General features: G+C 34.2%; 1 protein-coding gene across 1 annotated transcript in view; it reads right to left on the bottom strand.

The window, feature by feature from the left end:
- Positions 1-25,386, bottom strand: part of PHIP (pleckstrin homology domain interacting protein) — a 132,178-nt gene extending 106,792 nt beyond the window's left edge. The window contains exons 1-3 of the mRNA XM_011953549.1: positions 25,307-25,386; positions 8,565-8,715; positions 8,375-8,473 (exon numbers count right to left, since the gene is read on the bottom strand). The gene's annotated coding sequence lies outside the window, so the exon portion shown is untranslated. The remainder of the gene's footprint in view (positions 1-8,374; positions 8,474-8,564; positions 8,716-25,306) is intronic.
- Between the last annotated feature and the right edge of the window lie 32 nt (positions 25,387-25,418).

The following is a 25,418-nucleotide window of genomic DNA, read 5'->3' as shown; positions in this document are numbered from 1 at the left end:
AATAAGGACTTACAACAATGTTAAGTGTTATTAAATAGAAGGTATAGGGAAATCTTGAAATCTATAGCAAAGGGTTCTAATCACATTGGGGGTGGGGGGTGGATATCTGGGAGTCTGGGAAAACTTCTCTGAAAAACTGACATTTAAATTAAGACCTGAAAAATGAACAGCCACAGAATGCTGATGGGAGCAGAGCATATTCCAGGCTGAGGAAACAGCATATGCAATAGTCTGAGGCTGGAAAAAGCACAGCATTCAAGCAACATAAAGAAGTCAGGATTGACTTGCACACAGAGCACAGAAAGGGCAAGTGTCAAGAGATGAGAAGGTAGGGGGGCGGACTATATAGAATGCTTTCTAAGCTATGTTAGGTGTTTTGGACTAAATTCCAGCAATTATGAGTTGAAGTTTTGAGGGAGGAAAGAGTGCAGTAACATACATAGTAAGATTTATTTTGAGATAAATTCATTGTAGTTTTTCTCTTGACCACAATGAGATGAATTGGAAAGGATATAACTAAAAGCAAAAGCTAACTTTGTAAAAGAAATCAAAGGGCTCTGAAAACAGAATTTCATTTTAGAAAAAAATTAATCAGCTTGACACCAAAATTATCAACACTTTCTCAAAGAATTAAATACCTTATCTCACAAGTATCTATCTGACGCTACATAAAAATTGAAAGAACACACCACATTTCATTGTGTCTAGAGTTCAAATACTGAGGCAAAATTCAAACAACTGCTATTCCCAAATCAACAAATGGACAGAGCTGACACATTAACACATAATTTCACAGAGAAGGCAAAAAGGTGCTATATAAATGTGACATAAAGTTAAAAGCATAAGGTCTGAGGTACATGCATACATACACACACAAAAACAGAGATATAATGTTATTGGTTACTGCTTTTCTAAGCTTCAGTTTCGTCATTAATAAAGTAGGATCAGCTGAGTATGGTGGCTCACACCTGTAATCCCAGTACTTTGAGAGACCGAGGTAGGTGGATTACTTGAGGTCAGGAGTTCGAGACCAGCCTAGCCAACATGGTGAAACATTGTCTCTATTAAAAATACAAAAATTAGCCAGGTGTGCTGGTGCATGCCTGCAGTCCCAGCTACTTGAGACGTTGAGGCAGGAGAACGGCTTGAACCTGGGAGGAGGAGGTTGGAGTAGGCCGAGATTGCGTCACTGCACTTCAGCTTGGGCAACAGAGCGAGACTCAATCTCCAAAAAAATTAAATTAAATTAAATTTAAAATGTAGGGTTATCTTAAAGAGTTGCTATACAAAACAGATGAGACAAAATGTTTTGCAAACTCAAAGGTATTTTATACTAACATCGATATGGACTGTCCCTAAATAATCAAATATTCATGTGTCATAAAAGTTAATTTAACTGAACAGTTTTTGTTTACTTTTTAAAAGACTTTTGTTGGAGACCAATTTTCCCCCTGAGGCTTCCTTAAGGAGCCGAACAAATTATTCCTTTGTTTATAAAAATATCTATTCAGCCCGATCTGATCATGGACTTCCCAGGTCCAAAAGATGTCTGGGAAAACACTGAAATATGTAACTTCAAAGGATCCCTGAAGAAATTCAAAACAGTCATGACCTTATGAGAAAATAATATCATAATTTGCTTCACCTACACAGATATGAATATTTAACAAAATCAAACCCAATAATCACTCTAGAAAAATAGGTGATACAAACTAAAAGGGAAAATGACTAGTGATTCCTAATTACTCCTGGAATTGCTTGCCAGATGTTTTATACAAAGTGGAGGGGATATCCCTCATCACATCTATAACCTAAAACCAAATGTTATCCTATTAGTTACAGAAGAAATTAAAACACAGCTAGCTACAAAAGCAACAATTTAAACTCACCTAAGGGAGTTTCATTTCTTCAAAGTTCCGCCCCCTTTATTTGTCAACCATTAATTTGAAAAGAAATTTAAGCAGAAGAAAAAATATATATATATATTTTATACATTTGATACTTTCGCATAATGAACATTATTTCCCTAAAAAAAAAAAAAAAAGCCAATACACCTTGAAAGTCTCTCACAGCTAATCTGTTTTTAAGAGGCAAAAAAAGGGAGGAAATAGAAAGGCAAGGGAGGGGGCTAGGGAGAAAATAGTTAATAAAACAACAAAAACTGTGTCAAACAGAAATATGAAGATCATTCAGGGAAAACACTAAAAAACAAAGACCAAAACAAAAAAGAATATAACTGAGTCAACGATCATTAAACAAAAAAAAAGTATAAAACCTTTATAAGACTAAAATTATGACTAGAAAAACATAAGAAAATGAGCTCTAAAAATAAAAACGGTTACTGAGAAACAATAGGTTAAAATAAACATTTAAATAAGTGATGAGTAGATATCTAACTAGGAATAAAGTATGGATTGAGTAAGAAAATGGAAAGAAAAAACATTGAATACAACATATTAGAAAAAGATAAATGAACAGGAAAAAAACCCCACATATTATATCCTATAATTTGCTGAATTATATGTAACTGTTAACTTATATATTAAAATTATGTAATCTCACATATTTGTAATATAAAAAATCATTGTAATAATTATGTAAGAAATATGAGGAAAAATATAAACCTAAGAGTCTAAGAAAAAAAAAAACCTTGATTGAATAAATTTAAGAAATTACCAGCTACAGAGTAATTCAAACACAATATTGGAAATATGGCAAAATACAGCACAAGGTGAGAAAGAAGAATCTTCTCTACAAAGATTTGCATCTAGCTTTAAGTGACTGTTTGCTATCTTTATTCAAACTAGTTTTCTCAGAGAATCACAAATTGTAAATGTAGACAAGATTTAAGACTTTTTTTTTGTTTAATGCAAAGGCTTCTTAGCATTAGTTGGATGTCTGGGTAGTAAAGCTATTTTTCAAGGCAAAGTTTTTTCCTTACACTCAAATATGTCTAAGAATCAGGATTCTCAAAAGTCCTTATCCTCACCCAAAACGGCAGAACTTAATAGCAACCCTCCACAAACAAGTAAAATAAAATAATGGAAATACCTAGGCAAAACACCAAAAAAAGATAACAAATGAAAGACCTAGAGGTAAGAAGTTTACTTTGCTAACATGTCAAATGTAAGAAAAATGCAAACAAAGCATCAGCAAAAACTGCTTTAATTTAATGTATTACAATCTTTTTCACAAGATAAACATGTATTAAAACAATTTCCAAATTTAACCTTAAAAATCCCTTTAATGTATTTAGGTCTCTTCTTTCCTATCTCCCCTTACCCATGCACATTTATTACTGAAGTATAAGCAAATATAGAATAAACTATATCTTAAAACAGGCATAATGTGGGTATGGAGGTAAGAGAAAGGACAATACCAAAGATCCGCTAATACCTTCGGAAGTAAATGCTGCTATGCCAAGTACACATTCACATCTCTCTACCGCAATAAAAGAATCACAAGCTAGTAATAATAACAGATCAGTGGGATCTTTTGTCTTTGCTTTTGAAAACAGTATTAAAGGAGGTTCTAGAGCACTGGAAGGCAGCGGACCACTTTGGGTCTCTTGCTGAGACTGAGTTCTAGTTCAATTTTCACAACTTACATCAAAGACTAAAAGGTTCAAAGTAGTTGGGAAGTATAAGCACATAATAAAATAAAACAGGGTAAGAAAATACTGAGGCAAGTTCAAGTGGGTTCTCAAATTGTACAGGTATGTATTTTACATTCCAAGTGTAATGAACTGATAACCCAGTCTACTCATAAACCTTAATTTCTTAAAAATCAGTTTCTGGTTTGGTGATTTTATCTTCTCTTATCATTCTGGGATCAAGTTTCTCTTCTTTCTACCAACCTTCATTCCATTTTTGTAATGCCTTACCCACCTTTGAACTTTACTTGTCCCATCCCACTGTATCAATTTCATCAACTACCTACTACTTTTCATTTAATATTTACTAATACTGAAGAGCTGGGTCTCTAAAGAGCGATAAAACATAATGTCTGTCCTCCAGGACCTAAAGTATATTAGAGGAAACAAAGGTAAATAGCCATAATCATGTGATAAAATCAATAGTAGAAACAAGTAAAACCACTTAATTCTGCCCAGTTTAACATCTGAGTTTTAAAGAATAAACAGATATTTGCAGAATGTACAGAAAACAGAGGGGCATTCCAGAGAGAAATAAAACATGTGAGGAGACAGAAGAATGAAAACCAACATGGCTGATTCTAAGAACTGTCAAAGAGTTGTACTAAGCTAGAGCACAAAGTGCAGGTGAGGACACGGCAGGAAAAGTGTGAAAAGGTCAGTCTTGTGTGATAGTGTCACATTAAAATGGCTGACACTATCATTCAGTCACTCTCAATGGGGGAAAGGAGGAGGCATGACATGACGATATGTGCATTTCAAAAAGTTTAGAGCAGTGATAATTTTTGCCCAGGAGATATCTGGCAACGTCCGGAGACTTGTTAAATTGTGACAAGGGGGTAGTGGGGATGCTACTGGCAATTAGCAAGCAGAGGCCAGGGATGCTAATAAACATCCAACAATGCATAGGAAAGCTGCCTACACCCAGGAATTATCTGGCCCAAAATGTCTCAACAATGCCAAGGTTAAGAAACCCTCCTTAGAACCTGACTCCTGGGATACAGGAATAGACTAGGGGCAGGGGCTCAAGTAGCGCTTAAGTTCTGAGACAGCAGAGGCCTTGTTCTTGCTTATCTGCAACTCCAGACCCTAGCCCAGTGCCAGATACAATTAGGGATATACAATATTTATTTAGCGAGTGAATGAATAATGTAGGACTCCAGGCAAGAAGTACCAAGGCCTGAAATGTGGTTGTGGCAATGATAATGGAGAACAGGTTCAAGAAAGTAGAAGAAACAGGTATTATTTATTAAATAGACATAAGAAATGAACAGTAAATCTAAAATAAAATTATCTCCAGGCTTCTGGCTTGGAATAACAAGGTTCAGAGAGCGTCAAAAATTACATTTTAGGTGTTTTTAAGTTTGAGATGAATGTGAGATATTCAAGAGGTCCAATAGTTTTCACACGGTTTGAAATATCTAAGAAAATCCAATTTTGCTACCAGCTTAACCTAAAATTATCCTCTGAACTACAGTAAGAAGTCCAATAAAAAATTAACAAACCCTATGTCCAGTATGGTATCCTGGACTGGATCCTGGAATAAGAAAATGTAATTAGTATGAAAACTTAGTGAGATATGAATAAAGTCTGCTACATAGTTAACAGGAGTGCACCGTTGGTTTAGTAGTTCTGAGGAACAGACCAGGTAATGCAAAAGCATAACATTTGGGGAAACTGCGTGAGGGGTATACAGGAGCTCTTTAAACCATCTGTGTAACTTCTCAGTAAATAATTTCTTACACCAAAATTAAAAGTTTATTTAAAGAAAAACAACTACTACCCCAAATGTGTCAAAATTTCAATATTTGGGATCTATATTAAACATTTAAATCTATATATATATCTTAAGAAAAGCTAAAATGTCAAGAATTTTTTCTTACCTCCACTGATACTTGGTAATACCACACTGACCAAGGAAACAGCAAAGAAAACTTTTAAAGGTAGCCAGACAGAAAATGGCAAAGACTCAACAAGAGAAGAAATAAGTCAGTACTACAAACATTCGTATGTATTTTTTTAAACCTTCTGAACCATACTGTATAACAGCTTGAAATAATATATTGTACTACTATGCAGGCAACTATTCTGGCAAGAAGACTGATGAATTATTTCTTCCCATCACCATCCTGTTCATAACTTTATAGCGACAATAAAACAAAATATATACCATGGTGAACTCTAGCAAAACACAGACACTAAACTATGACTAAGCAAGTTGAATCATTTTCATCAGTCTAGCTTCTCTGTAGTGCTTTCAGTCTAGCTTCTCTGTAGTGCTTTCAAAAAATATATGTAAATATGCTTTTTTAAAGTAGGCAAAATGGGCAATTCATTACAGGTGTTTCTTAACATAAAGCATAGATTTTCCTGAAAATCACAACAGAAGAGAGAGAGAAAAATTTATCTTAAACCCTGAAAATAAAATAGTCTTTCAGAAAGGTACATCAATTACCTGCTTGGCAATTAATTCTGTTACCTAAATGAATCAATTACATTTCTATGCTTGGATGCAAAACCCAAGGTATTTTTGCCATAGGCATATATAGGGTTCTGTACCATCTGTTGTTTCCAGCATCCACTACGCATCTCAGAATGTATCTCCTGTGAATAAGGGAAGACAAATATTCCTCTCTCCCTGGCAGCAGTATTTACTAATCTGACCATCAATAATGTGACCTAAAATATTTTACTTGACTTCTATAAATATTTGGTATCCTTTTCCAAAAAATGACTAACACCAATTTTCTTAAGTAGTTAAGTATTATTATTAATAAATTTAGTTTACTGGGAATAAAGCATAGCATAATGGAGTCAAACAGTCTGGGTTGAATCCTGGCTTCACTTCTCACTGCATGTGTGAACTTGGTCAAGTTACCAAAATCTTTCCATGCTTCAGTCTCCTCTGTAAAATAAGCATAACAGTTCCTACCTATAGAACATATAAGGTTTTAAAAGAGTAAATAAATAGAAAATTCTTAGAACAGTCTCTGGCATATAGGAATTACACACCGAGCAAATGTTATTTACCATCAATCATTCTTACACTTTCATTACCTACCACAGATCTGACAATGTATTGAAAGAACAAGCATAACATGTTCTCCTTATTATATGGATCTATAGTTTTCCAAAGACAGAATAAACTTTTCCTAAATGGGAAAACTCCTATAATATTTTATTTTTCCCTTCTTTCAGGAAACCTATTATACCACCTTAGAATAATTTTCTAAGTACAAATATACCCTCGTCTCTCAAAATCTTTTGTTAATGTTTGTTCATTATAGCAAGATTATATATTAAAATTATTTAAACACGACAATCTTTTGTTTTTAAAAAACAATACATGATTACCCACCATGCAGATACCACATAGGTTATCTCTGAAAAGTAAGTTAGAGGAAGCAATCCAGAATACGTCAGAGAGTCAAAAACATGTAAAACATAGAAGAAAGGATAACAAAGCAGATAAAGTGTTTAAGTCCCATAGGAAAGGAGAGAGAATGGAACAGAGAGGTTATTGTAAAAGATAATGATTGATAATTTTTCAATGTCAATAAAAGACATTTCCAGAATCTAAACAAGACAAATTTTTAAAAAATTAATGTCAAGACATATCATACTCAAACTGCAGAAAATCAGAAAGAGAAAAAATCTTAAAAGCAATTACAGAAAAAGGAATTGCCTTCAAAGCAGCAAGTTAGATAGTAGCTTTAAACCCAAGTACATCAATGATTATATGTAAATAACTAAATGTTCTAGATAAAACACAAAGATAGTTATACTGTATTTTTAAAAGCCCCTTTTATATTTTTAAAAGAAATAAAAGGAAACAGAAAGTTGAAAGTAAAATAATAGAAAAAGAGACACACATACATATATAAATGAAAAACCAAAGTCATATAAAACTTACTATCTGTATAATAAGTATCCAGAAAAGAAAGAATGAAGTAAGATTTGAGCAGGTGGAAGAAAAAAGAATAACATTCCTGGCTAGGTAGAAACATGAGAGTGGAAAAGAAGCTACGATTGAAATGTGAAGGTCTCTGAAAATTAGGAGTACACTTAGAGAAAGTATAACACTATTAAAGTATCTTGACCTTTTCATACTATCTTGAGCAGAAGAGTGACACAACAAAGGTAGACCTGAATAAGGTTACTATTACAGTGTTACACACTATACTGGAAGGGAGAGAGAGATAGATGACACCCCAGGCAAGATTAGTTTGGATGATGCTGTATTAATCCAGGTAAAGCAAGGGCCTGGTATAGTAGCAGATGGGAAAGGGATGAACCTAGGAGGCATCTCAAGAAGACATATTTACATCAGTACTCCCTCTTTGAAACTTTAGCCAAAAAAAAAAGTACTGTGCTTTTAAAAAGATAACTATTTTTGTCTCCTACCATTATAACTAATCTGAATTATATATTGATTCTACTAACTCGACCTAATAATATATAACTTAATATGGAACTTTTGTAAAAATAAAATACCAGTGAGCTAACTGGCCTACATAAGGTGCAATGTGCACAATCCCTAATTATACATGACTTTTTCACTATTAAAACTACTAATAAGAAAAAAAATCTACTTTTTTCCTTTTTGAATGCAGATGTACATAATATGAAATTCTCTAATACTACAGTAACCAAAAAACCTTTTTATTTTCAAAAGCTCTTTACCAAGAGGCTATTTACTAGCAGTGAACTCAAAGAACTCACCAATGCTGGGTGGGCTACCATAATTAACTGGTGACTCAGGTGGTCTTCCACAGTGCAACGCAGCCAGAGCAGATCCTTTCCATACAACATGCTTGCAGCCTATTAAACACATGTATTTTTATGCATACAAAGAACACAAAAACGAAAGTGAGATAAAGAATGTCTGAATCCTATGAGAAAATTTTCATACTTTTATTTGTGCGTAGTAAAGACTGTCTTCCAGCTCCTAATAAAGTTTGTACTCCAGGAACACTTTGAGGAATTTCTTGTTCAAGAAGAGGTCCTAGTCGATGACATATTTGCAGCAAGTGATCAGGTGCTAAGTGTCTGTAATACTTCACCTATTATGTAAAAGACAAATATAGTATGTTTCAGTTTATCATTTTAATTTTCAAAATCTTTGAGCAACAATAAAAAAATTCATCCAAGTATAAAATGTTTTGCATATTTGATGTAAAGCAAATCTCCAGAATAATTAAGAATTAAAAACTGATAGTTGGTTATTAAAAAATTTAAGAACACTTAACATCTATGCTGAATTTCATGATTTACCAAAAACCTTACAGAGGGAAAGACAAAATTCCAACTGCTGCTTTAAATACCTTTCAACCATAAAACAAAGCTACCCACCATAAAAAGCGTGAGCACTTTTGGAACAACTTCAAAATACTACTTAATTTGAAACCATGATATGAAATGCTAATATTTTTATTAGTCTTTCAGTATATAAACAATATTCACGATCTAAATAAAATTATATTGGAAAAAATACTATTATATTACTTTATAATTAGCTATCAAGTTAGAAAAAAATGTCCACAGTAGTATCTCGTTCAGCTGTTCTCAAAGTATGTTTTGGGCACCCCTGGAGGTCCCTCAGATAAAACTTATGAATAATATTACATGAGTTGTTTTTCACTTTTTCTCACGAATGCATGGTGGAGGTTTCCACAGGACACATAACATGTGATGTCTTAACAGACTGAATGCAGAAGCAGATAGGAAAATGTCTCTTCTATCAAGCCAGATATTAAAGATTCACAGAAATGTAAAACAATGCCATGCTCCTCACAGATTGGCTTTGTTTGGAAATAATTATTATAAAAATGTTACTTATATTAACATGAAATTAGTTTACTAATATTATTTAATAGGTCTCTAATATGTTATATGCTAAATTTCTAATGTGGTAAATACCAATAGATTATAACCTACACAAATAAAGGAACTTCAATACATTTTAGTAAGCATAAAGGGGTCCTAAGACCAAGAAATTTGAAAACTGTTCCTCAAGTTTACCAAGTAATGGCAACTTTAACATGAATTCCTTTAGATAAGACTGATGTGGGGGGAGGTGAGATTTAAATCATTTCATTCCATCTTACAATATCTGCTATACTCTAACTGCAGAAATCCATAAACGGTATGTTTTTAAAGGTAGCTAATACTCATCCATCTAAACTGAAGCCAACAGGAGAAACCTACCTTGCTCTTTATCAAAATACACTCCTTCTTTCACAAAGATAACATGGAGCCATACTGCCACACTTTGGTAAGATTATTTAAAACAGCAGAGTTTGGCATACAGTAGGTGATAAGTCAGTAAAATGAGTATTTTTGGAAAAAGGAGTTCTAATAGAGTATGTATCATATGAATTATATATACTACCTCCTTGTTTTACAGTCAAAAAGCACACTGACATTGAAGTCTCTGAGAAATCCTGAGATAATTTCCCAAACTCATTTAGCTACAGAATCCCTTTTTTCCCTAATAGTATCTATCATATTCATCCAGAACATAGTTTAGGAAACACTAGAATGATTAGCTAAATAAAAAAGCATTTAGAAGAAAACTTACCAAAATGAGTTTTTAAAATCATATTTAATCGTCCCCAAAATAATTTATTTAAAAATAAAATTTAGAAGTCTAGAATACTTGTAAGGTTGCTTCCAGTTCTAAGATTGCAAATGATTATTTTAATGTGACTTAATTGATCAAAATTCCTTTTAAAAACTTTAAAGAAGAAAGAAGTTAATTACTTATTAACTTCAAATGTGTGATGATCCTGTTTTAGTATCCTCTGGCAAAATATATTTTCAGGTCGCGAAACTGAACATCCTTACTGTAATAGTCTATCTTTCGATAAATTATGAATCCACTCTGACTCAAGCTTTCTTCAGTGATTTAGAATGTTTGAATTTTTCAAAATCAACTTTCATTTTAAAGTTAGAAGAGATACTTCCAATTCGTAAATTCCTTGTGCTTTCTCTGGCTTTTGAGACTTTATACAAGCTGATCCCTCTGCTGGCAATCTTGTCTTACCTGCTCACCTCTACACCTCATTCTCCTTCATGTCTCAGTCTATGTCTCACTCACTGCCTTCCATGACCTATTTACACCACCTATGCCCCTTTTTGGACACTTTGTGTCCACAGCACATTATACTCCTCAAATGTCCCTTCATCCCTCTAGCACTGTGTGGTACTTACCACATTAATTGTTTTTAATATATTTTGATACTTAGACTTTTAAGAATCTAATGAGAGTTATGATCTTCTTCACCCCAAAAATATAGAAGCCCTACAATTATCTGCCCTGTTTTGGGGGTTCATAAGACTCATGCACTATACTAAAACTGCCAGCTTACTTGTCTGTGTCCTGCATAAGGAGAGATTAGGCCATCTTTACCTCTGTCTACCCAATACCTAGTGCAGTACTCACAGTTAAGTGCTTAATAAAGTTCTAGTTGGACAAACGAAGATTTAAGAATATGCAGAAACTACTGACTTCCCCATTCTCAAAAACCTCAAAACATTTTGTTAGCGCCTATCCCAGCACATAAAAATAGATGCAGTAAAATTTCTTTACATGGTATAATTCTTTATTCTAATAGTTTTGGGGTTGTTGTTTTTTGTTTGTTTGTTTGAGACAGAGTCGCCCTTTGTTGCCCAGGACGGAGTGCAATGGCGGGATCTCAGCTCACTGCAACCTCCGCCTCCCAGGTTCAAGTGATTTTCCTGCCTCAGCCTCCCAAGTAGCTGGAATTACAGGCGCCCACCACCTAACCTGGCTAATTTTTGTATTTTTAGTAAAGACGGTGTTTTGCCACGTTGACCAGGCTGGTTTCAAACTCCTGACCTCAAGTAATTCGCACCCCCCAGGCCTCCCAAGTGCTGGGATTACAGGCATGGGCCACAGCTATTAGATAATAGCTATTATCTAATTGCAATTATCTAAAAGCAATTCTAATAGTTTTAAAACACTTTTTAAAGAAAGCCACAGAACATGTCTTCAAACAAAATTTTAGACAAAACAGATTAAAGGTACTCAGAAAGTATTCTTACTTAAGTGGCATCAGGGAACACATATGTCAATGCTTGACTCTCTACTTGCTTCCTCTTAGCAGTCCCTGAGGTACCACCATGAAAGGGTCTCTGGAAAGAACAGTGGAAACAGACTAACAAACAATGCTATTATCCTCTCTTTCCCAAGAGTCCTCTTCCCCACCCCTCATTTTCTCAGCAGATGACCTAACCTACTTTACAGGAGAACCTTTTTTAAAGCTGAAACTTTCTGTTTCTTCCCTATCAAACCTGTAAACCTAGCTACACCTGTACCAATTCTGTCTCTTAGTAACACAATTGTCCCTCTTAACATTTAAGATCCAGTCCCTCTACCTATGCTTTGAATCCTAACTTCTCTGACTGCACGGAAATCCTACACTATAAATTAGACCTCCACATTCTAGTATGTACACTAACTTCCTCTCAACCAACTCCTTCCCATCTACACCTACATGTAAACATGCTCATTTTGCATTCACTTTAGGAAAAAACAAAAACCCTGCCTAACTGCTATTATCCAACACTTCCCCACCCAAATATCCTGGCTACCCCTTTCCCATTCTCTTCCTCTCCGGAAACATGTTTTTAAAATAATGGTCCATAGCCCACCTCATTTCATATCCCATCCTCTCCTCAACCTACTCCATACTAGCTCCCACACTCATGAATTTACAAAAAATTACTCTTATCAAAAGTTCACCTTCAATTATCAATAACTCCAATAAGCATTTTAAAATCTGTATCTCATTTAATGTCCCATAATATTTCACCTAAGTGTTGAACACTTCCTCATTTGCAAACTATCTTCTCTTAACTTTTGTGACACTCCTTGGCTTGCTTTCTTCCTCTCCAACCATTCCTTCTCATTTTTCTTGTAGGTTTATCCTCCTCTATATAGCCATTAAATAGTGAAGTTCCTTAAGATCCTGGGTAGGAGTCCAGTTCCAGATCCTCTTTACTTCTCACTATATACTCTCTCCTTGGACAACTGTTATAACAATGACTTCCAAACTTCTATTTATAGCACAGACTTGCATATCAAAGTTTCTTAAAACAGCTCTCTAGAGCCCCAAAGCATCTGACACTCAACATATGCAAAACTGAATTGATGGATCCTCATGAAAACATTCCCCACTAAAGTGTTCCCTACCTTGGTGGATGTCAACCCCATTTATCCAACCTTAGAAGACAGAAACCAAGGAGCTGCATTTTTTACACAGCCCATTCCTTCCTCCTTCCCATCATATTCCCAATATCCAAACAGTCACCAAGTTCAACTTAATTTTTCCTTCCTATTTTTAAATCCATCTACCTGTATCTCCATAATAGTCCAAGTTCAAATAATCTTTGCAATAAACGCCTACCTTTCCCAAATGCATTCACACCCCATTCAAATCTATTCTCTATACTGCAATTAGAATGTTCTTTCCAAAATACATATCAGATCAAGTCACCCCTATTTTAAAACACTTCTGAGGCCTTCCTTACTCTTTGGATAAAGATCCAAATCCTTAACTTGGTCTACCAGTCCAGAAATGCATGTATGGTCACTTCTTAACTTTCTAGCTTCACCTGGCACATCCCCAGTCCCTTTCCCCAACTCTCAGTTTTCACATTTCAACCACATGGCCTTCTTTCAGGTTATTTACGCACAATCTCTCTCTCCTGTCAGACTTTATCGTATAGCATACACTCTGCATTTCCCCACACTTCCTTGCCCAGACAACTCTTCTATGTGTCTCAGATGTTCCCTCTAATGTAACTTCCTTTGTTTTTCTATACTCTACACAATCTAAGTCTGTTTTCTTGGTTGCACACTTCCTGTGACTTTCCTTTATTAACTCATATATCAGCTTGTGATTATACATTTAAAAGTATAATTTACCGTTTTTCTATTTCACCATTAAATACAAAAGAGCAGGGGCCATGAATCTTTTTTGCTCTCAACTATCTGTCTCTCTCACACACACACACAAACACACAGAATAAACAAAAATATTTTTTAAAATAAAAACAATCTTTTCTATTACCTTTTTCTAAACATTCTTTATAAACATATTAATCACATTCCTATTCATAAATATTAATACATTATTTACAGATATACATATGTGATTTTCAATTTTCTAGTAAGAACCCCATATCTTTAATATAAACTTAAGCTTTTAATTTAAATTAGCTTTTATTTCACTGGTAAATAATCAAAAGAGACATTTAAAATAATATAATAAAATCTCTTATCTATATTGTATGTGGTTTCTCAGCAATCTATCATACCATATTATTTCAGGGGAAAAATAACCCTCAAGAATCCCAAATTCTGATATACGAGTTACTTTCTGTGACCCTAGGTGCTTTCAAATTCTTAACATTCAACACATAAAAAGTATGACCAGATTATAAAGTCAATGTGATAAATAATACTAATATAGCTAACACATATTGGCTGCACACTGAATGCCAGGCCCTATGGTAAGTGTGTAAGTTTTACGTGGAACTACTCACAACTCTGAGAGGTATATACTATCATTATTCCCATTCTATAAAAAAATTATAGAATTTATTTAAAAAGATATTGCAACCTTCCCAAGTTCACACACAGTGAGCAGATGAGAGAGTCAAACCATAGCAATCTAACTCTGGACTCTACAATTCATACTATCACACAAATGACCTATTACCTCAAATATGTGTATATATCAATGTGCAAGATATAAGCAAGTCATACAACAGACATTTTGAATAGTTTTCAACACAGACATTAAAGTGAACCAGAAAAAGAGAAACATTTCACGGTTCACTTTCACTACTAAGGAAACTAACATAAAAGCATAAATTTCTATAGGCAAAAGGGAACACTTTAAAAAATTCTAACGGTAAAAGTAGAAGATAAAACTAAAATATTTATAAGATTATGCTGCTATACCCTTAATTCAAAATTAGAAAGTAAAAACAGATTAAAGTTAATAACAAATTTATTATTACTATTTTAAAAATTCCCCCAAGAATGCCCATGTATCAGTAGTGCTCAAAACTTTTTAAACTCATCCACCCCCATTTTGTTTTCATTTGTTTTTTAAGGGAGCAGGGGGGGTCTCGCTCTGTCACCAAGGCTAGGGGACAGTGGCACAATCACAGCTCACTGCAGCCTCAAATTCCTGGGTTCAAACAATCCTCCCACCTCAGTCTCCAGAGCAACTGAGACTACAGGTGTGTTATATCACTTCTAATTTTTATTTTATTTTTTTTAGAGACAGCGTCTCTCTATGTTGCCCAGACTGGTCTGGAACTCCTGGCTTCAAGTGACCCTCCTACCTCAGCCTCTCAAGTAGCTAGGATTACAGGTATGAGCCACCATGCCTAGCTCTCATCCCTTTTTGATGAACAAAACATTTTCTCTCCTCCAATAAGATGCAAGAATGGGCCTTATGGATGCAAATCCTGATGCCATTCCATCGAGATTCACACTTCTACTGTCTAAACCAGGCGACTACTCAGAGCTTTTTCAAACTTATGTCCCTTCCACCTCCATTCTCAATTGAGTTGCTTGCTATGGGAACAACAATCTTTGGTTAACCGTCCATCCATTTTAATCCTTTTTCATGGTTAAAATCTGAATTAGCCAAAGGTATCCTTTTGGTAAAATATGTTATATTATTTAGAGTAGAAGTCAGCGAACATTTGTAACCATCATATGGTAAATATTTGAGGCTTTAAGAATAACATAGCACCTCCATTGCATGTTCTTATTTTTTTAAAACAATTCTTTAAAAACGCAATAACCAGGCTTAGCTTGATGGCCTTCCAAAAACAGATCTCCTGCACAATTTACCCACAGCAGCCATTAGTTTACCACTCCCTGATCGAAAGAATGATTCATGGTTCTAGCAATGTCTCCATCAGCAAGAACAAAAGAATTCTGTGAAACAGCAGCAACTCTGCTCATTCCTTGTCCATCTTGGCCCAAGTTATAAATCTGTATCATCCATTTTTCAGATCACATGTATAAAATATTTCTAAAATTATCCATTGCAATTTGAACAAAAGGGTCATCTTCTGAGAATGTGAATTATAGTACGGAAGAAACAAGAAAAGAAACTGAGCTATTTGAGAGGTTTATTATCCTGCATTTTTGGCTAAACCAACATTTTCTGATAGTATGCTACTTCATATAAACAGCTATCCTTCCCAGCCAAAAAAAATTTGCCATTATCTCAGTGAAAGGTATTGTTAAAAGGCAAGTGTCATTAGTGGGAAGAAAATAAAACGGATCTAGAAGCCACTGCATTCTATCAGACATACTGCCACTAAGAACTCTACTCAGTTTGTAAATAAATGGTCAGTAATTTAAAATGTGAAATCTTACCAGTCATGGTAGCTCATGCCTGTAATCCCAGCACTTTAGGAGGCTGAGGCAGGTGGATCACTTGAGGTCAGGAGTTCAAGAGCAGCCCTGCCAGCATGGTGAAACCCTCTACCAAAAATACAAAAATTAGCCAGACATGGTGGCACATGCCTGTAGTCCCAGATACTTGGGAGGCTGAAGCAGGAAAATTGTTTGAATCCTGGAGACAGAGGTTGCAGTGAGCTGAGACCACGCCACTGCACTCCAGTGTGAGTGACAGAGCAAGACTCTGTCTCAAAAACAACAACAACAACAACAACAACAAAACCCCAAGAAATCTCAAGTCACACAGCCTGGGTTTAAAGTTGCTACGGCTGAGGATGAGAAAAACATTTACTATTTCTAAGCCTCAGTGTCCTCATCTGTATGACTGGTATCACAATAGTCACCACCCTGGAAAGTAGTCATAAATTACTAAATTAAACCATATAAAGTAGTTAATACTGTACCTAAAAGTTGGCTGTTACTTTAATTACATTCTATATTACATATTACATCTACATAATGACTTTTCATGTTAAACAAAATCTTTGTAAACCTAAATAGGAAAAAAATTTGAGCATCTTTTTAACAACCTTTTCAAAGTGATGTTAGATCAATATATTCATTCCAATTATTTGATTTAGCTGTGAAGACCTAGAAGTGCCTTTCTCTCCTGTAGCATATAATTATTATGAAAATAAGACCCTGCTGTTTGGCACCAGTATCATCTGTCTAACTAGGCTTTCACTTCATCTTTAGGTTCTAAACATCTAATATGTTCTAAAAAGTCAGTTTTTCAGATCTCACATCTATTCTCTCAGTTTTGACAGATATAAAAGGCTAGTTACACTTCTGCTATTATGTTTTTGAGTTCTAAAAGGCGAGTTTATTGGAATACAGTTATTTGTATACTATTGTAGCATATAAATAAAATTATAGAAATACAATATATTGTATATATTGTTTATGATATAAAACATATAATATACAATATATAAATATAAATTTATAGAAACACTATGTGATAATTACTGTTTAAGGCCTGTTATTAAAATCCCAGCCTCTAAAATTCTAAAAACATCCAATCTTATAATTACAAATCTGTTACTGTGTGAGTTAAATTATAATCTTTAAAGCAAGAATGCATTTTCTGATTTGTTAACTGTAATAGCTTCTCCACAGAAAAACAAAGTACTTACTTTGTGCTGAGTGTTCTAAAAATTTATTTATCTTCATAAGCACATAAGCTTAAGTATTCTCCCTATTTCATACATAAAGAAAACTGAAGTTCAAGGCAGCAGTTTGTCTGAGGGCACACATTTGGAGAACAGAAGAAATAGTAATCAAACCCAGGTCTCCTGATTCCAAGTTTACTGTTATTTTTATCATGTTACAGCTTCCTTATTAGAACTTTAGTTTTCTCCCCACTGACACACAGATTTGATTAAAAACTTAACAGAACCCATATAAGTCAGTTCAAGTTAAGTCCTCTAAGCTGGGTAACTATTCTCAGAAGGCCCCTTAGATGCCTATTATTTCTTTGTAATTATAATAAAATATAGAACCTTATTAAGTGTCAAAATTAATCTTGGTGGTCTATTTGCTCAAGTAATTGTGAATAAACAAGCTTCAAAGAATGTGTCATATTCAGAATTTAGTCAACTGTTAAGAATTCATTTAGATAATAATTCAGATTACATTATCAATACAATTACCAATACAAATTTGTCATTTAAAGAAAATGCAATACTAAAATAAAAACAAAGAAAATGCAATACTACTCTTTCAAATTTTATTCATCATAAACCAATCAAATCTTGCTAAAAAAAAAGAGACTCTATTCAGAATTGAGATTTCCATAAACCAAAGCAGGGATGCTTCATAAAAAAGTAATTTAAAAGACAACAAAATGACAACATTTAATTGCTTAAAATAACAAATTTTCAAGTTTTGATTTTTAAGTTGTCATATGCGCTACTTTGCATACTTTTAAAATTCCCTTTAAAACATTACTAGCAAAATATTAAATTCAAATCTAGGAATCTGCTGAAACGTTACTGTGTATTAATTTAAAGACGAAAAATCCTTTAACTGCTTATACTAACGCCAACGTAAATAATCTTGAAAGATCAGTTTCATTTTTAATGTTTCAGTTTCAAGCACAGTACTCAAAATAACATAATTCTTATGCAACGACAGCAAAGTTGTTTCAGACAACGGATGTTTCACTAAGTTGCCTAGAATGTAGTGTCTCTACACCCAAAAACTAAACCAGAGTCAAACATGAGATACATATTTCTTGCATTATACTATAATTCTTTTGCCATGACAAGTTACATGTCTTATTCTATTCATGACAGAAACCAAATAGACCATGACATATGACCACCACAGGACAGCTGCAGTCCAGAACACAGTCATCCTCCAATATTCATGGGGGAATGGTTCCAGGAAACCCCCACACCAAAATCAAAATCCAGGATGCTCAAATTCCTCATATAAAATGGCATAGTGTTTTCATATAACCTATACATACACTCCTCCTGCACACTTTAAATCATCTCTAGATTACTTATAATACCTAATACAATGTAAATGTCATATAAATAATTGTTACACTGTATTTTTAAAATTTTTTGTATTTTGTTTTCTAAACTATTTTGATCTACAGTTGAATTCACAGATGTGACACCTGCAGATAAGGAAAGCCTGCTGTACATGAATTCTTCCTGTGTCTCTGCTGCAAAAAAACCTGCTATACCCATCTGTACTGCCATGGATAACCTAGGAGTTACCTACACCACACATCTCATTCTCTTTACAATTTAGTTTTAACACAAGCAGAAGTTGCATTTGACTATGTTGCCACCTAAATTTTCTTATCAAAAACTTCTCATTCAACCATCCTTTTCTTACCTGTGATGCCTAAGCTCAAATATGGCTGTTTTTGAGTGTGTAAGGTAAATAACTAAGGGAGGACCTGTCTCACAACTGATGATTGTCTTCTCTATAGTAACTTCTCAACTTACATTCATCACTATTCAATACGATAACACGTTTGTGATTTTTCAGTACCCTGCTTTATCAAATTCCATCAAGAAAAAACATGTTATCATTTTCACCAATTTGTTATAAAATACTTACACTCCTCTATATTCCATAGGTCCAATAACATTATTTATTGCAAAGTAATTTATTAACACAATTTCCTCATAATTTCATCGACATAGCTTCTCAAAAACAAAATAATAGAAACTGAGAATGTTCACATTTAAAATGTCTTTCGCAAACTTTAAATTTGATTCCTATAATAGCCTTTGCCACTTTTAGATATAACCACAAAAGCAACTTAAACATCCTAAAATTAGCTGTTAAAATTTTTTTCTAAGTAAAAGTGCATTAAAATAGAAAGTTATTTTAAATAAGTATGTTTGGTATTCTCTGCCAACTAAAGCTTAGTATTACAGATATTTTTCTACGAATTCTGAAATTTATACAAGGAAACTACTAGTAAGAATGAAACTAATCTGTTTAGTATTACTTATTCAGAGTAGTTGTACAAGATACGATTTTGTTACAATTCTGTAGTGACATGGTAAATACCCACAAAATTTGAGAAAGGGAAAAATGACTGTCAATTGGTTTTAACTTTAGTAGAAACTGCATTAGACTGTTATTATTATTTTCTTATTATTCATCCATGTTTCCAGATTATGAAAAAAAAAGAAAACCAAAAACTAACTTACAAAGAAATTCTAAATCAACTAAAAAACTGAAATTGATTAGGATTTATTTAACCTAAAGCTGAAGTCTTTCTTAAATTCTGTTTAAAATATATATAAACAGATTGACAAAATAGAAGTCAAGACATCTCTTCTCCGACAGTTTCCAAAAAGAATACAAACTGTTGTGATGGTTGTAAATATCGCAAATAACTGTATAGGAGGCAGATGCAATAGCCAAGTTCTCTTCATATATTGCTAAATGTCATTTGATGATTACCCAAAGAGAAAAAGCTTTGCATATTCTCTAATCAATTCAGGATTACATCAACCACCTAAATTATTTCTTAATGTTCAGTGTTCCATAAAAACAAGTCATAGTAGAAATCAGTAGCAATATTTTTCCAGAGGTCTAACCACAATGCCTTAACCATGATTTATTTTTGGTATTAACTAAACATTTTTCCTTTATTTTTTAGGCCTGTTTCATCCTTGAGTCTATAAAGTAATTATATTAATAGTATCTTCCGAAGTTTTTTGGTTTTTTTTTCTTTTCTTGAGACAGGGTATCACTGTGTTGCCCAGGCTGGAGGGCAGTGGCATGGGACAGAGCTTACTGCAGCTTCAACCTCCCTGGGCTCAGGTGATCCTCTCACCTCAGCCTTTCGGGTAATTGGGATTACAGGCATGTGTCACTACTACTGGCTAATTTTTTTTTAGTTTTTGTAGAGATGGGGTTTTCCATTTTGTCCAGGCTGTTCTCCAACTCGTGGCCTCCCAAAGTACTGGGATTACAGGTGTGAGCCACCACACCCGGACTCTTCTGAAGTTTTAATGCAGTCTTTTTATACTGCAGATTCTATGTTTAGAAAGTACATACATATTTGAAATAAAAATGTAAATGCTCTTCTTTTAAAATATTATAAAGCTCTAAGTGGAACACTACTAAAGTTCTGATAATAGCACTACTAAAGTTCTGATAATAGCAAACCCAAACCCTTACATAGTACTTGATTCATGCCAGTTATTACTCACAGATCACACAAAGTAGAAGCTATTATTAGCCCATTTTACCGAATGGAAAACAGACTCTCTCAATACGATTCTGCCTCACAACAAATAAAAACCATTATAGTTTGTGAACGGCACACTCCAGCTCCCGCTTTATGTTCACACCGCTTTACAACGAAGAAGATTAACAATACAGTAAGTACTGCAATTAAAAATGTTTGTAAATGCTTCAAATTTTAAAAAATGGTATAAGTATCAATAGAATAATTCTACTTGTAAGAAAGAACGAAGAATGCTCCTTCAGCCTCTCAGCAACATATTCACACCTAACATTTTATTCATCATGTAACCCTTCACACCTAACATATTTTATTCATCACTATAACAACCTTGAGAGATTAAAGCTGTTTTAGAGACTACCACGCAAAGCTTCTATTTCATTGATACTCTACTAAAAAAGGAAATAGTAACTCTATTACACACATTTACTTTATTACATGTTCCCCCAACCCCCAAATATTATAATAATCAAGTGTTGAAAGAACTATGCTATCTTCAATGTAGAATGGGAATCCCTAATTCTAAAGCATTTAATATGGTATCTTTTTTTTTCCCCTGAAAGTTGTCTCTATGTTTTATACCTTAACTTTCACATTAATCAGCACACACTAAATAAATGTATACCTAAGATACATATATAAATAAATCCTATCCACGGTTCCTATTCATCTCTGAATTTGAGACCACCAATAATGAAAACTAGTGCTTAAACTTTGATGGAAATCATGGTAATTTTGGGGCATTTTACAACATAGTTAGTGTCTCAAATCATCTTTGCAACAAGAAATGAATTTATCACCAAAGAGTGGCACTATGAAAAGCATTTATATAATTTTGTAACCTACGTGATTTCTACTTTTCTATGTTTTAGAAAATTAAGCTCTACAAATGAAATAAAGCTTACTTCTTAAATACAATGTACTGCTATTTCTAGTTCAAAATCACAGATTTTCAGATTGAAAAAATTTCAATCCACTTATTTTTCAAAAGAGATAACTGGAACAAAGAGAAATTCCATGACTTGCCCAAGATTACCTACAGGTTAACTGTCAGCAGAGCTTAAAACCACAATCCATATCTCCTGACTCCCAATTCTTTCACTAAAAAATGAAAAAAAAAGACAAAAGATTTCTAACAAAGTGGAATAATTTTAAGAAAGGCAAATATCACTATTTTACAAGGCAAAAAATAAATCATTTTAACAGACTGGCAAAACATGAACTAGTTCTTGGGGGGAAAAAAGAGAAGTCTTCTAAGAAAAAATGTAATCAAGAGAGTCCCAAGTCCGGTAAAATGCTTGAAAACTCTGCCTCTATATCTCATAAATATGCAATCATCATTAAGTGACAACTAGAAAGCAGACTTAATAAACTAAATAGATTCACTATTCAAACTAAGAAATAAACAAATGACAAAGCTTTCCTTCTGTCCAAAAAAAGGTTTTTTATTCTACAGTTTAAGAATTCTGATATTTGGAAAAAGTGCTCCTGTTCTTTAAAATATATCTCATATTTTTAAAAATGTAAAATCTAATTAAACGTATACCATAGCACCAAAAACAATTTTTAGCTTCCTATCCATTTACTTTGTTAAAAATGTTTTAAATCTTAAGGTAGATGGTGATAATTACAGTCATGTTTTAAACCAGAGACAGAAACAACCATAAGATATGAGCATTTCCTTTCTCAATCACACTTGAAATGAATGCATCAATTTTAACCTGTAAACTTTTAAAACTGCTCTTAAAATTCTACTTTCCTCTTGAGTAAAATTCAACCATTGCAATTATAACTAGACTGACTACAGATGATCAGTGCCTATTTTTAAATTCACATGTACAATTACACCCTATTTTAAACAGCTATAATTTGAGGTTTTCTAGAAATTTCAATGTGATGTGATGTATGAGTTTTCCCATTTAAAATATTGCTCAGTTTATTATTTAATATAACAAATCATTTCCAGGAAGAGTAGAAACTAAAGAAACTACAGTTTCACTCACCAAGTAATTTTCAAACCAATGTTAAATAAATTCAACTCGATACACAACAACATAAAACTTTTGAAGTCATAAGAATTAAAATAATAGAAAATACTGTACAAGATACTTTACACGTGCTGAGTTAGATATAAATCATCAAGATCTACTATTGAACAAAAAAATCCAGTGTTCCTAATGTTTTTAGACCTAAATCTCAACTAAAAAGGTGAAATAAAGTTAATTCACACACCTAGATACACAGTTTGATGGATGAGAAAGCACCTCAAATGGTACCTTGCATCCAGTAGAGTAAGCACTATGCTGAATGAATGAAAAGAGAAAATGAGTCAAAGAACTCCAAGTTCTAATAAGATTTCTAAACTGATTGACGAGTATGACAACATGACTGTTCTAGTAAAGAGAAAACTCCAAGCAAGAAAAACGACTTCCATTCAAAATAGGTGGATTTTGAGAATAATACACAGATAAAAAGAATGCTTATTGTATCTTAACTCTGAGATGCAGACTAGGGATAGAAATTCACTTTAGCAATATTTCCTCCCCCCATACTCCCCCCAAAAATTAAATTAACCCAAAATCAAAATTGATAGCTCATTTTTACTGGAAAAAAAAAAAAAAAGATATTCCTACGAGAATTAGCCATTACCATAATTTACCCAGACACCATTAAGCTGCTTCATTTAAAAAATATAACATTACCAAAAGATTTCAAGAAAACGCAGCAATCCTCAGTGACTGAAAGTTTGTGGGTTTTTAAGAGATGCACGGATGTAAAAGCAGATGCAAAGATGAGTTTTGTAAAACCTGCCCCATCTTAAAAATGGAGTATTATAACCTTTGTGATAATTTTTTCAACTAGCAAGGAAGATATGTAAATTCACTGACGACTTCTATCAAATATTTATAAACCTAAAAATTAATTTCAAATTAGTAAATCTTGGAGTTTACTTCCAGTTCCATTCACTTTGGCCAAGAATTGAATGAAAGTATCCCAAATCACTCCTTGAAAACACACGCTCAGTGTGAAAATTACACTGCTAAATCTCCATTAGATGTATTAAACCTCAGTACCCTTGCTTATTTCAACAGCCATGAGTGGTTATCAACAACTTAGATTAAATCACAAGAGATTTATACACAAAAGTTGGGAAATACACTACATTAAAAAAAAGGCCATTATAATCATGTCCTGCCCTCACATCACGAAAGATATTCATTCTAAGCTCGCTGAAACTTCCTAGTCATTAGAGAAGTTCTGATGAAGTAACATTAGTAATTATGACTATCTCAAAACAGTTACAAAAGCCTCATAAAAATCAACGCACTACATAAATTTCAAAGGCTTGGTGTGCCCGGTGCGACTGCTTTTAACTGCCCCCCACACACATATTCACACACCGAACCTCTATCAGTTTAGCAGAAAATGTTACAGATAACATAACTCCTTTAAGGTAACTTCCAATCACATTACTGAAGTGATAGGTCCACTTCTGAAAAGCAATTTTTAAAGATTCCTGACATACTCATTTTGACAACCCACAAAATTAAGAAAAACGTCTTTTTTAAGCTATTAAACAAAATATGTCCCAATATAAGCACAACTTTTACTGGCCGAGTTCCACTCCACAGTAAATATGTGGACAAAAATCAAAACTCTTGTATACTCCAATAATAGTTTTTAATTAAACGAGAGGCATACCATAAGAATTAGAAAAAGCCTACTAAACTTCTGGTTTTAGGGAATTACAGGCTTTACACTTCTGCAAAGATGTGTTTTAGTAAATGCAAGACGAATCACTGACCAACTATCATCACACATCAGAACCCTTCCAACAAAAAACCTAGGACTGAATTTAGGGAAAACAAAATAAACGATAGAGGAGGAAAAAAAATAATGTCTTGCCACGGTACCGCAGCCGCTGGATAGCCTGCCTGTGAAATGCTAATGCTACTTCGGAGCAGTTAGTCACCAGCTATTGTGTAGGGCAGGAGAAAGCCGAGCCGGCCGCGCGTGCAGAGCAAGCAAGCGAACGAGCGAGCGCGCTCTCCCGCTTCGCGCCGCTCCCGCCGCCGCCGACTCTCGCGCGCCCCCGCGCCCGCACGGACGCGCGCGCCGGCCCCTCCTCCTCCGGCCTTGCACTGCACAACACTCATGACGTATCTTTATTTCTAGCACATTAACAAAATATCACAAATAAATTGTCCGCAGCCCCTGCGGCCCCGGAGTACAAGTACCCCCGGCCACTGGCCCCGCAGACCCCGCGCCGGCCTCCCAACCCTCCCCGTGGCCTTTGAAGCTTTCACGTTCTAGGGCCAAGTTTTTGTCTCTGTAAAAAATTGCGGGAAATTCAATTTTTATTTGACTCAGGGAAAAGTTTCTTTGCTCTGCGACGTGAATGTCTCACCAGATTCTGGTAGGTCCTGGGATGCTCCTTCCCAGTCCAGTCTGTGCGCCGGGGCAGCAGCTGCGGGGAGAGGACACCCCGTGAGCTCGGCCCCCGGCCCCTGCCCGCCCGC

The sequence above is a fragment of the Colobus angolensis genome, unplaced genomic scaffold, assembly GCF_000951035.1.
Source record: "Colobus angolensis palliatus isolate OR3802 unplaced genomic scaffold, Cang.pa_1.0 Scaffold367, whole genome shotgun sequence".
In the NCBI taxonomy this organism is placed as follows: Eukaryota; Metazoa; Chordata; class Mammalia; order Primates; family Cercopithecidae; genus Colobus; species Colobus angolensis.
Note: the sequence above shows the minus strand (reverse complement) of the source record. Positions and strands in the feature narration are given on the sequence as shown.